Source organism: Fistularia commersonii, chromosome 24 (assembly GCF_037954325.1).
Source record: "Fistularia commersonii isolate RoL2024-O1a breed Wild chromosome 24, RoL_Fcom_v1.0, whole genome shotgun sequence".
NCBI classification, from domain to species: Eukaryota; Metazoa; Chordata; class Actinopteri; order Syngnathiformes; family Fistulariidae; genus Fistularia; species Fistularia commersonii.
Window position 1 is genome coordinate 7,231,159 of NC_141307.1, and position 9,576 is coordinate 7,240,734.

Below are 9,576 nucleotides of genomic sequence, written 5' to 3' on the forward strand. Positions count from 1 at the left end.
AATTTTTCAGAATATAACAAATACCTCAGTCCTTCCCTTTCTGCCTTACAATCCATCAAATTGGCGATTACCAGCAATTATTCTATGGCAACCAACAGAACTGTCATTGAGGGATTCATTCTAATTAAAATGAAAAAGACACCACCATTTTGCATGAAACGACAGTGTGGTAAAAAGGATCATTATCCGGGCCAACTTAAGTGTGACACTGTGCTAAATATGGAAACGGATAGACTAGTTAGGAAAACTTATGACTACTATAGTAATAGTATATGTGAGGTTGGAAAGTGGGGAATGGATGCGTGCGCCATGAATCTGACTGCCCTCAAGCCATTATTGAAACAATATTCAGTATTGAAACAAACCTCACCAAATTTGGTATTCCACCATGGAGGATTTTCGCATTCCCACATAAATACGGTTCTCCATGCCCAAAAAAACATGTATGGATTTGTGGCAGATGAGCATTTCTGTATCTGCCCCAACACTGGTGTGGCACATGCAATTTGGCCCGATGAAGATGCGCCATGACTTTTATACCAGAGCATAACATGACTCATGGCATACAACCCATTAGGCCAGGGGTGGGCAATTATTTTTTCCATGGGGCCACATAAGAAACATAAAATATTGTGGAGGGCCGGGCCAAAAGGCTGAACTCAATTCTGCATAATATTAATTGTATTTCTTTATAAAAAGCAGTAAATAGCACTGTTTTGACAAGCTGGCAAGAGTATATGTTAAAGTTAAGCAATGAAAAAATGAGGTTGCCTTACAAAAATTTATTCATTCAAATTTCTCAGCACAATGGTAGACAAAATTTAAATATTTTTTACTATTTGTGACTCATATTAGTGAACATTTTCAGTCACATTCACTTCAAAACACATTTTGAGTTCCATATTGACTGTCACTGAACTGTGATTTTGAGAAAAAGTGTCCCAGTTCACTGTTATCTGGTGCCTTAACATGCCTACATTTGTGGTCTAGCTACCTCATTTGGTGTTTTAAAGTTCTTCTTTCTTGTTCAGTGAGAGAAATCTAATCTCTGCTGGGCTTTAACGAGTACATCGAATGCAGGTTGAATGTCTGAAGTGGAGATGCGAAGCACAGCTGACAGATGATCATCAGTGAGAGGATCTATACCTGGATTTTGTAAACTTCATCATTGAAAATGTTTGTTCACAAATGTAGGTAGAGCCAAATAGAACAAACATCTTCTGAGCATGTCTCCTAATGTTTGGAAAGTTCTCCTCCTTGAGAGAAGAGTAGAAATCCAGCAGAGATCCTGACTTAAAGTGCTCTGCCAGTACTACATCAGACTGCAGGTCAATGAGTTCCAGCTGAAAATCACTGGGTGCATCATCCACACGGAAGGTAAAGGGCGAAGAAATCATGTGCATGTCATCCTCCATTGCTCTAAGATCCTCAAATCACCTTGAAAACTGACCATACAATGCTCCCCACATGGATGAGTACCTGCAGAGGTTATCAGCTGATGGTGTGACTTCTTTCAGGGTCAGCATGTGAGTGAGAGTGTTGCTCTCCTGTTGTCTTGTCTTGCTGTATCTTTCTCATGAAAGCCTTCACCGGGCTGTGCATTTCATGCACAAAAAGGCCCTTGCCTTGCAGCTTGGTGTTCAGTTCATTCATCAGTGCAGTCACATCAACAGCAAATGCAAAATCTGCCATCCTGTCCTCATCTGCAAGCTCTGGGATGGCCTTGCCTTTTGTCTCACAAAACTCCTGGATTTCTGCTTTCAGATCCCAGACTCTTTTTAGCACTTTGCCCAGGCTGAGCCATCTCACAGAAGAGTGGTAGCCAATGTCACTGTGCTCACTCTCATGCTCCTCCAGAAGTGTTATAAACTGTCTGTGATTCAGTGCCCGCGCCCTGATGAAGTTAACTATTATAGTAACACAGCGATAACATGGTTAATTTTTAGCACTGATGTGCACAACACATGTTGGTGTAAAATGCAATGTAAAAATACCAATTTCTGATCAGGGTCAATTTCAGTCACTTTATCCTGCATGCGTTTTAAAAGCCCGACATTTTTCCCTGTAAGATTTGGACAACCGTCCTTGGTGACACCTGCCAGTCTGTCCCATTTCAGTTCCAACGTGTCCATACAAGCATTTACCTCAGTGAAGAGATCGCTCCCTGTCGTCATCCCTTTTAACGACCGCATTGCTGCAAGCTCCTCCGTAATCTTGAAGTCCGGCGCTATCCCACGGACAAATACGAGTAGCTGGGCTGTGTCGCGGACATCACAACTCTCGTTCAAAGCCAAGGAGAAAAAGTCAAAACTTGGCACTTCACGTTGCAGCTGTAGCTCCAGATTCCCCGCAATGTCCTCGATCCTTCTCGCCACGGTTCGCCTGGACAGCGGGACTTGCTCAAATGCCGCTTTTTTTTCAGGGCATATTAGTGCTGCAGAGTCTACCAAGCACTCTTTCACGAACTCCCCCTCTGCGAATGGCTTGCTGTTTTTGGCTATTTTGTGGGATATCACGAAGCTGGTCTTGGTTGGTGCATCCCTGGATGTATGAAGCTTGGTAAAAAAGCCTTGCTGGAAGCAAAGCTTCCAATGTCCGCGTTCTTTCGTCATCAGTCAGGTTTTTATATTTCTCTGCATGTTTCGTCTGGTAATGCCGACTCAAATTGTAGTCCTTAAACACGGCGATCTGCTCCCCGCAAACTAAACACACAGCTTTACCTCCAACCTCAGTAAATAAATACTTAGCTGTCCAATTTTTGTTGAAAATCCTACATTCGGCATCTACCTTTCTTTTTTTAGCCTGAGCGGACATTTTTGAGGGTGAAAGTTGTCTTGTGATTCAATCGCGCACATGTCTTGATATACGCATTACGTCATTATGTGCGTGAATTAAAAAAAAAACAACTTCAGAATAAAAGCAGTGCAGCTTTAGCCCATGAATGAGGTGAAATTAGAAAGTATGTTTATTTTGTAATTTCCAATTAACCTTACACTGGCGGTCAGAGTCAACCAAAGGTATGTGGCCCGGGCCATACATTGCCCAGGTCTGTCATACAGGCCCGTCAGTGCCATCCCGCAGGCCGGATGTGGCCCGTGGGCCGTACAATTCCCAGGTCTGTTATACAAGGTGTGCTCAGGCATTTCCTACAAAGGACCAAAAGTCAGTTACAGTTGCCAAAGTATTGTGGGAAAGTACTTTGTTCATTATGGACTACCCGTTAGAATACATTCAGACCAAGGTAGAGATTTTGAAAGCCGCCTTATAAAAGAACTCTTATCCATGCTTGGAGTAAGAAAGTCGCGCACCTCACCTTATCATCCGCAAGGTGATGCTCAACCAGAACATTTCAACAGAACACTTCTCTCAATGCTTGGAACTCTTGAAAATGTGCAGAAACAAAACTGGAGTCAACATATCAGTCAGTTAGTACATGCGTATAACTGCACTAAAAATTAGTCCACTGGATATTCCCCATACTACTTAATGTTCAGGCGCAATGCCAGATTGCCTGTTGACCTCTGTTTTGGTACAGCTCTCGACGGTAATTCAGAGACGTCTCACCTACAGTATGTGGACAAAATGAGAAAAGAACTCCAAAAAGCTTACCATTTAGCTGCAGAGTGTGCAACCAAGAGCCATCTGAGAAACAAAACCTGTTATGATCAACGAGTAAGAGACCAACCTCTACAAGAAGGAGACCGAGTCCTCGTAAGAAATGTTGGCCTCACTGGGAAACATAAACTACAAGATAGATGGAAATCCACACCCTATATTGTGATTAAAAAGTTTTCCAACTTACCTGTAGACAGAGTCAAACCCGAACAAGGAACTGGAAGTGTCAAAACTCTACACAGAGACCACCTTCTACAAATTGGTTATCTTGTCAGGATTCCCGATAATTCTGAACAAACTAAAAGAGTCAGAACACCAGTTACCAGGAGACAACATACTCTAAGACATCAAACACATCACCAAAATGATCAGACATCTGACATCTCTTCAAACTCTGAATCTGAGTATGAGCGTGTCTACGAGTGCCCAACCTATGATAAGGTCAGGAAACCACTGTCCATACCAGGCCGAACCACCCCAAAGCATACTTCCTTTGAAAATTTCCCCTCATCTGAGCGTGAACCGGAGGTGGAGAAAGTACATTCTGTCAGTTCACAGGAAGAGGAATATCAGTCCTCCAACGAGGACGCAGATACTAATGATACAGCTGAAGACACTGATGTGGAGTTGAGAACTCAAACGAGCCCTAGAAGCAGAAAGTCAACGCGTGAAGTAAAACCAGTGATCTGCTTGACCTATGATAAACCTGGAACTCAAGCTGGGGAACCTGTGACTATTGTGCACCAGAGCATGGTCATTCACTTGAACCTCAGTGCCAGAGGAAACCCTGATCTTGTGAAACATCCTAAAACATGCCCCTACAGATCTAAGTCTAAACAGTACAGTTAGATGAGGACATCTACACCTTTTAGAAGGGGGAGGATGTAGCCCGTCTAAAATTTCATTACAGACCATACAGGCTAAAATGTGAAGATGTTTTAACATTTAAGTAAAATTAATTAAGACTGAAATGGCTGTAAAACATTTAATATTTCATGTTTAAAATGTGTTCATAAATGGTTAAAAACAAGGTTTAATCTTATCTAAGGTTTTTGTCATTTATTTGGGAATCGTGCTTTTAATCGCCACAAGCTTGTGTGAAACGTACGGCTCAACATGTGCTTTTGTTTGCATCCGAACTTGTTAAGTGTCAATATGGTATTTTCTTGAATTGTATTGGTTGATGTACACTTAGTGTCCAATCCCATGCGTGATGGCGGGATCTGAATGAGGAAGGCAATAGAACATCTAGGCGCGAGGCATTCGACTGCTGCGTTTGCCGAGGGAAGTTTGTGAAGCTAAGCTGAAAGGAGAATGGTCATAAAACATTGTGGATGCAGAGTCTACGTTGCTGTTTTCGACTATTTAACCCTGTGATGAGTGAGTACTCGATGTATATGATTTTTATGCTTAGACGATATGTTTAAGTGCACATATGCGATGCTAATCGAGCGTTAGCATTGTTAGCATTTTACCGCGAGTTAATTTCATACTCTGTATGTAAAGTATATGAGCTTGGAATTGGAGACCTTTGACGCTCAGTGGACTGAGAGGAATTCTCTGGACGTTTCTGCTGAGGCTTAACCGATGAGTTTCACCGAGTGCACTTCGTGATGCCGTGATGCCAAGTCATTGCTAACCCGTTTGCCGAGAGGGAATCGCATGGTGATGGACAACATTTGACTATCCATTGCTTCAACACCAAAAGGATTCGTGAGTACATCAAAGCACATGCATTTTATTTTGGGGCTTGTGAACAAGTGAAACGGACATTTTCTGTTTTTCTGGTCCAACGATCCCGAGCATCGAATCAGGCCTGCCACGATTGAACTTTCTGAGAAAAACAGAAAGGACTTTAAGGTTATGGTTTTTGAACTGGACTGAACTTGAAGGGATGTACATGGTTTTTGAATATGTTTATGTAGTTGCAAAGCGACAAAATCTCAAATGAACGCACTACCAATTTCATTTCATTTTTCTTTCTTTTAATTTTGTGAAACTAAACTTTAAATTTGTACTTAAAGAGATCTGTGTTTGTCTTAATTCATATTTTATCCTTAGGAGATGGAGGCACCGCTATAATCAAAAAGCATAGATAAGTTTAAGTTATCAAAAAATTAGGTATTATTGTTTCTCCTGTTTACCATTGAAAATTTCATCTAAGTAACGTTCCCAGGGCCCAAACCATTGTACTATCACTTCAATAACTAAGAGGTTGGGTGCTACACTGCTCTAACCAAAAATCATCAGATACTCTTTACCATAGGCTACAGCCTAAGGCTAAAGCCTAAGGTAAAGAGGGAGCTATCAAAGGCCATACCAGGACTCGTATGCACGGCGGGACAGTTAATGACAAGAGAAAGAGAAAATTAAATAAAATACACATGGAAAAAGGAAGAGTACTACAGATGCAGTATTTGCGCCGAGAATGCTCATAGAGAAGTACAGAAAAGGCCGGTGGGAGCCGCATTGCCTTTTTGTACACCTTGAAAAGTCATACGACAGGTTGCCAAGAGAGGAGCTCTGGTATCCTATGGCAGAGAAGTGTGTTGCACTGGTGCAGGACATGTATGCTAGCTGGGAGACAGTTGTGCGGTGTGCTGTAAGACGGGACCAGAGAAGTTCAAGGTGGAAGCGGGACTCTCTTGGGGATAGGCCCTGAGCCCCTTCTTGTTCGCAACGGTGACGGACGGCCTGACGGATGAGGGTAGACGTGAATCTCCACGGACCGTGACCTTTGCAGATGCCGTTGTGATCTGTAGTGAGAGCAGAAAACAGGTGGAGGTCAAGATAAGATAAGATAAGACCTCCGTCTCGCCCCGGAGACGGAGGTCCCGGTGGAGGCCGATGTTCCTGCTTTACCAAAAAAAAAACATGGCTGATGCATCTTCCGCATCTGCCCGGTCACGTGGTGCACGGCCCCCCGAAAGGACACCAAAGCATCAAAGTAAACCCAGGACTTCAACAACCAGACTCCTAGGAATATGATGAATGAATGGGGAAAAATGAAAGAGAGCCAAGGGTAGAAGCGCTGATTACTGGCGATCGCAAAAGGAGAAGAGACAAGTGTAAAAAGAAGCGAGGAGGGCATCGAAGAGGATGAGGAGTTCAAAGGCAGTGGGTCCTGATGACATACCGTACATGTGGAGGCCTGGAAGTGCCTAGGAGAGCCAGCGGTACGGAGGTCAGCGGCTGGATTATTCAACAGCGAGAGGCACAAACGAGAGAAAAAGAAATTCAGCACGCATGGAGAAATACTGAACGGGGATGACGAGAAAGGCGGCGAGCGACGGACGGAGGTGGCGAGACAACAGAAAGTGACCGAACAAGGTAAGGCGGGGAACTATGACTGAGCGCGTGTCGCGCCGGGCTTCACGGTGACTCCGGTGGGACAGACACAAGGGAATGAGCGGCGTGTGTTCGTGTGTGAAATGTTGGCGCTCTTGAGAGACAGCACCCCCTGCTATTGACAGAGGGAACGAACATGAAAAAGCTTACGGCACCTGGTATTCCCAGGCGGTCTCCCATCCAAGTACTAACCAGGCCCGACGCTGCTTGGCTTCCGAGATCAGACGAGATCGGGCGTGTTCAGGGTGGTATGGCCGTAAACGAGACTAGCCTACGCGGAAGGGCATTTTATAAGCAGCCGTCCTCCGTCTTTTCCACCTCCAGTCATTTCCACATCTGTCAGGAGCTCCTTCTATTGCGTTTCCATGATTACAGCCAGTGGCACCCAAGTTTACTATAACCAAAAATCATCAGACACACTGCACCTTAGGCTGCAACCTAAGGTAAAGAGGGAGCTAGCAAAGGCCATACCAGGACTCAAATGCACGGCGGGACAGTTAATGACAAGAGATAGAGAAAATTAAATAAAATACACATGGAAAAAGGAAGAGTACTACAGATGCAGTATTTGCGCCGAGAATGCTCATAGAGAAGTACAGAGAAGGCCGGTGGGAGCCGCATTGCCTTTTTGTACACCTTGAAAAGTCATACGACAGGTTGCCAAGAGAGGAGCTCTGGTATCCTATGAGGAAGTGTGGAGCGGCAGAGAAGTGTGTTGCACTGGTGCAGGACATGTGTGCTAGCTGGGAGACAGTTGTGCGGTGTGCTGTAAGACGGGACCAGAGAAGTTCAAGGTGGAAGCGGGACTCTCTTGGGGATAGGCCCTGAGCCCCTTCTTGTTCGCAACGGTGACGGACGGCCTGACGGATGAGGGTAGACGTGAATCTCCACGGACCGTGACCTTTGCAGATGCCGTTGTGATCTGTAGTGAGAGCAGAAAACAGGTGGAGGTCGAGATAAGATAAGATAAGATAAGATAAGATAAGATAAGATAAGATAAGAACAACTTTATTAATCCCGAAGGAAACTGTTGTGCCAGAGTTACAGAAAATATAACAGTAATAAATAATAAAAGGCAGAATTGGAAATCAAAATAAACTATAAACTGTAAAGTGTCTCAGTGAAACTATAGAGAGGTGGGGGTATGCTCTGGAAAGGAGAGGAACGAAAGTTAGTCGCAGCAAGACAGCATACATGTGTGGGGATGAGAGGAACTCGGGTGGAACGGTGAGGCTACAGGGAGTGGAGATCAAGAAGCAGGAGCATTTCAGGGACTTGGACACTCTGGGTTGTTTTTTGGCCCGATCGTAAATCCACGCTTTTGCGGTGCACCTGCCATGTGCAACGACAACTCCCTGGTTGGGTCACAGCCCAGCCAGGGAGGGTCGGCGCGTGCGACCATAAACAGTGAACCCGGCCTCCAGCGACACAGACATGCTCTTGAACAGCACAACAGGGGAGAGCGCGGACGCAGTCCCCCACTACCAGAAATTATGCAGTCGAGATTCCCACATTTGGGGAATTCGCAGGGGTCAGCACAGCCGCAGTGCAATGGCTGAGCCTCGCCCTGGGTGAACCACCTTCTTGATCATGGTATCTCCCCTGCCAGGTAAGTATGAGTCGCACGCGTCCCGCGCACGGACCGCTTTCACACGCACGCCGTTCTCAGTCGGGGAGGAACCCATGCGGACTGTTGCGGGAGCTCACACACGATCCCTCTCGCACACACACACACACACACACACACACACACTCTGTCAAAAAAAAACGTCAACTCTGAGTTCTGACGGGCCAGGACGCTGAAAACGACACGGGCGCTTCAATTTTCACGAAGAAGTCAGAGGACAACCGGAACACGTTCCGTCCGTCCTCCGAATACCGCGAGGGGTTTCTGCCGCTCTACGACCGGGAGAACTTCCCCCTGAGCCCAGTCTGACACAGTCTATCGGGGGCAATCCATCCGTTTCAAATGCGATCCATTTAGGCTCAGTTCTGGTCCATAGTGGGATTTTATTGGGCTGCACGGGGCGAATGGTAGGGACAGGGTTTCAGGCAGGCACGCTCACGTGTCGCTATCTACCGTTCCCTACCGGCAGAAACAACGGGGACAGTGTCGCTGGTCACACAGGGCACAGACAAGATCTGGATCCCGTGTATGTTGGTTACGTATGACGTTGTTGGAGGACACGGCAACCTTGACATCGGACACAAAAGCGGGGGGTGCACCGTTCCCAGAGATACTGCAATACCGGGTCGATGCGTGGAGTGGACGGAGCAAGCCCCTATTCCACCTCCCTGTTCCAAAAATCAATTCAATATTTGGTCCCCAGATAGGGGACGTATCAGATATTAAACTGATAAGAACGGATACTACACTTGATCTTAGCCAAAAGGCCGAGTAGCGATAGACCCGCGCCCTCGCTCGACGTCAGCGCATCCCCCGCACCGTCAGCTTCACTCACGACTTCATTCACAAATAAATCCCCACCCCGTCTCCGCCGCTCGGCCCGGAGCGACGGCGCATCTCCCCCATCGCCCCCATCGCTCCCATCGCCCCGGAGACGGAGGTCCCGGTGGAGGCCGACGTTCCTGCTTTACAAGAAACAACATGGC

General features: G+C 45.9%; 3 non-coding genes across 3 annotated transcripts; all 3 read right to left on the bottom strand.

Annotated features, from left to right (window-relative positions):
* Window positions 1-7,106: 7,106 nt before the first annotated feature.
* Window positions 7,107-7,225, bottom strand: LOC147219827 (5S ribosomal RNA). The gene has a single exon (XR_015108498.1). It is a non-coding gene; the product is annotated as a 5S ribosomal RNA (ribosomal RNA).
* A 1,191-nt stretch (window positions 7,226-8,416) lies between these two features.
* LOC147219828 (U1 spliceosomal RNA) lies at window positions 8,417-8,580 on the bottom strand. Its single transcript, XR_015108294.1, has one exon. It is a non-coding gene; the product is annotated as a U1 spliceosomal RNA (small nuclear RNA).
* A 598-nt stretch (window positions 8,581-9,178) lies between these two features.
* On the bottom strand, window positions 9,179-9,369 carry LOC147219829 (U2 spliceosomal RNA). Its single transcript, XR_015108170.1, has one exon. It is a non-coding gene; the product is annotated as a U2 spliceosomal RNA (small nuclear RNA).
* Between the last annotated feature and the right edge of the window lie 207 nt (window positions 9,370-9,576).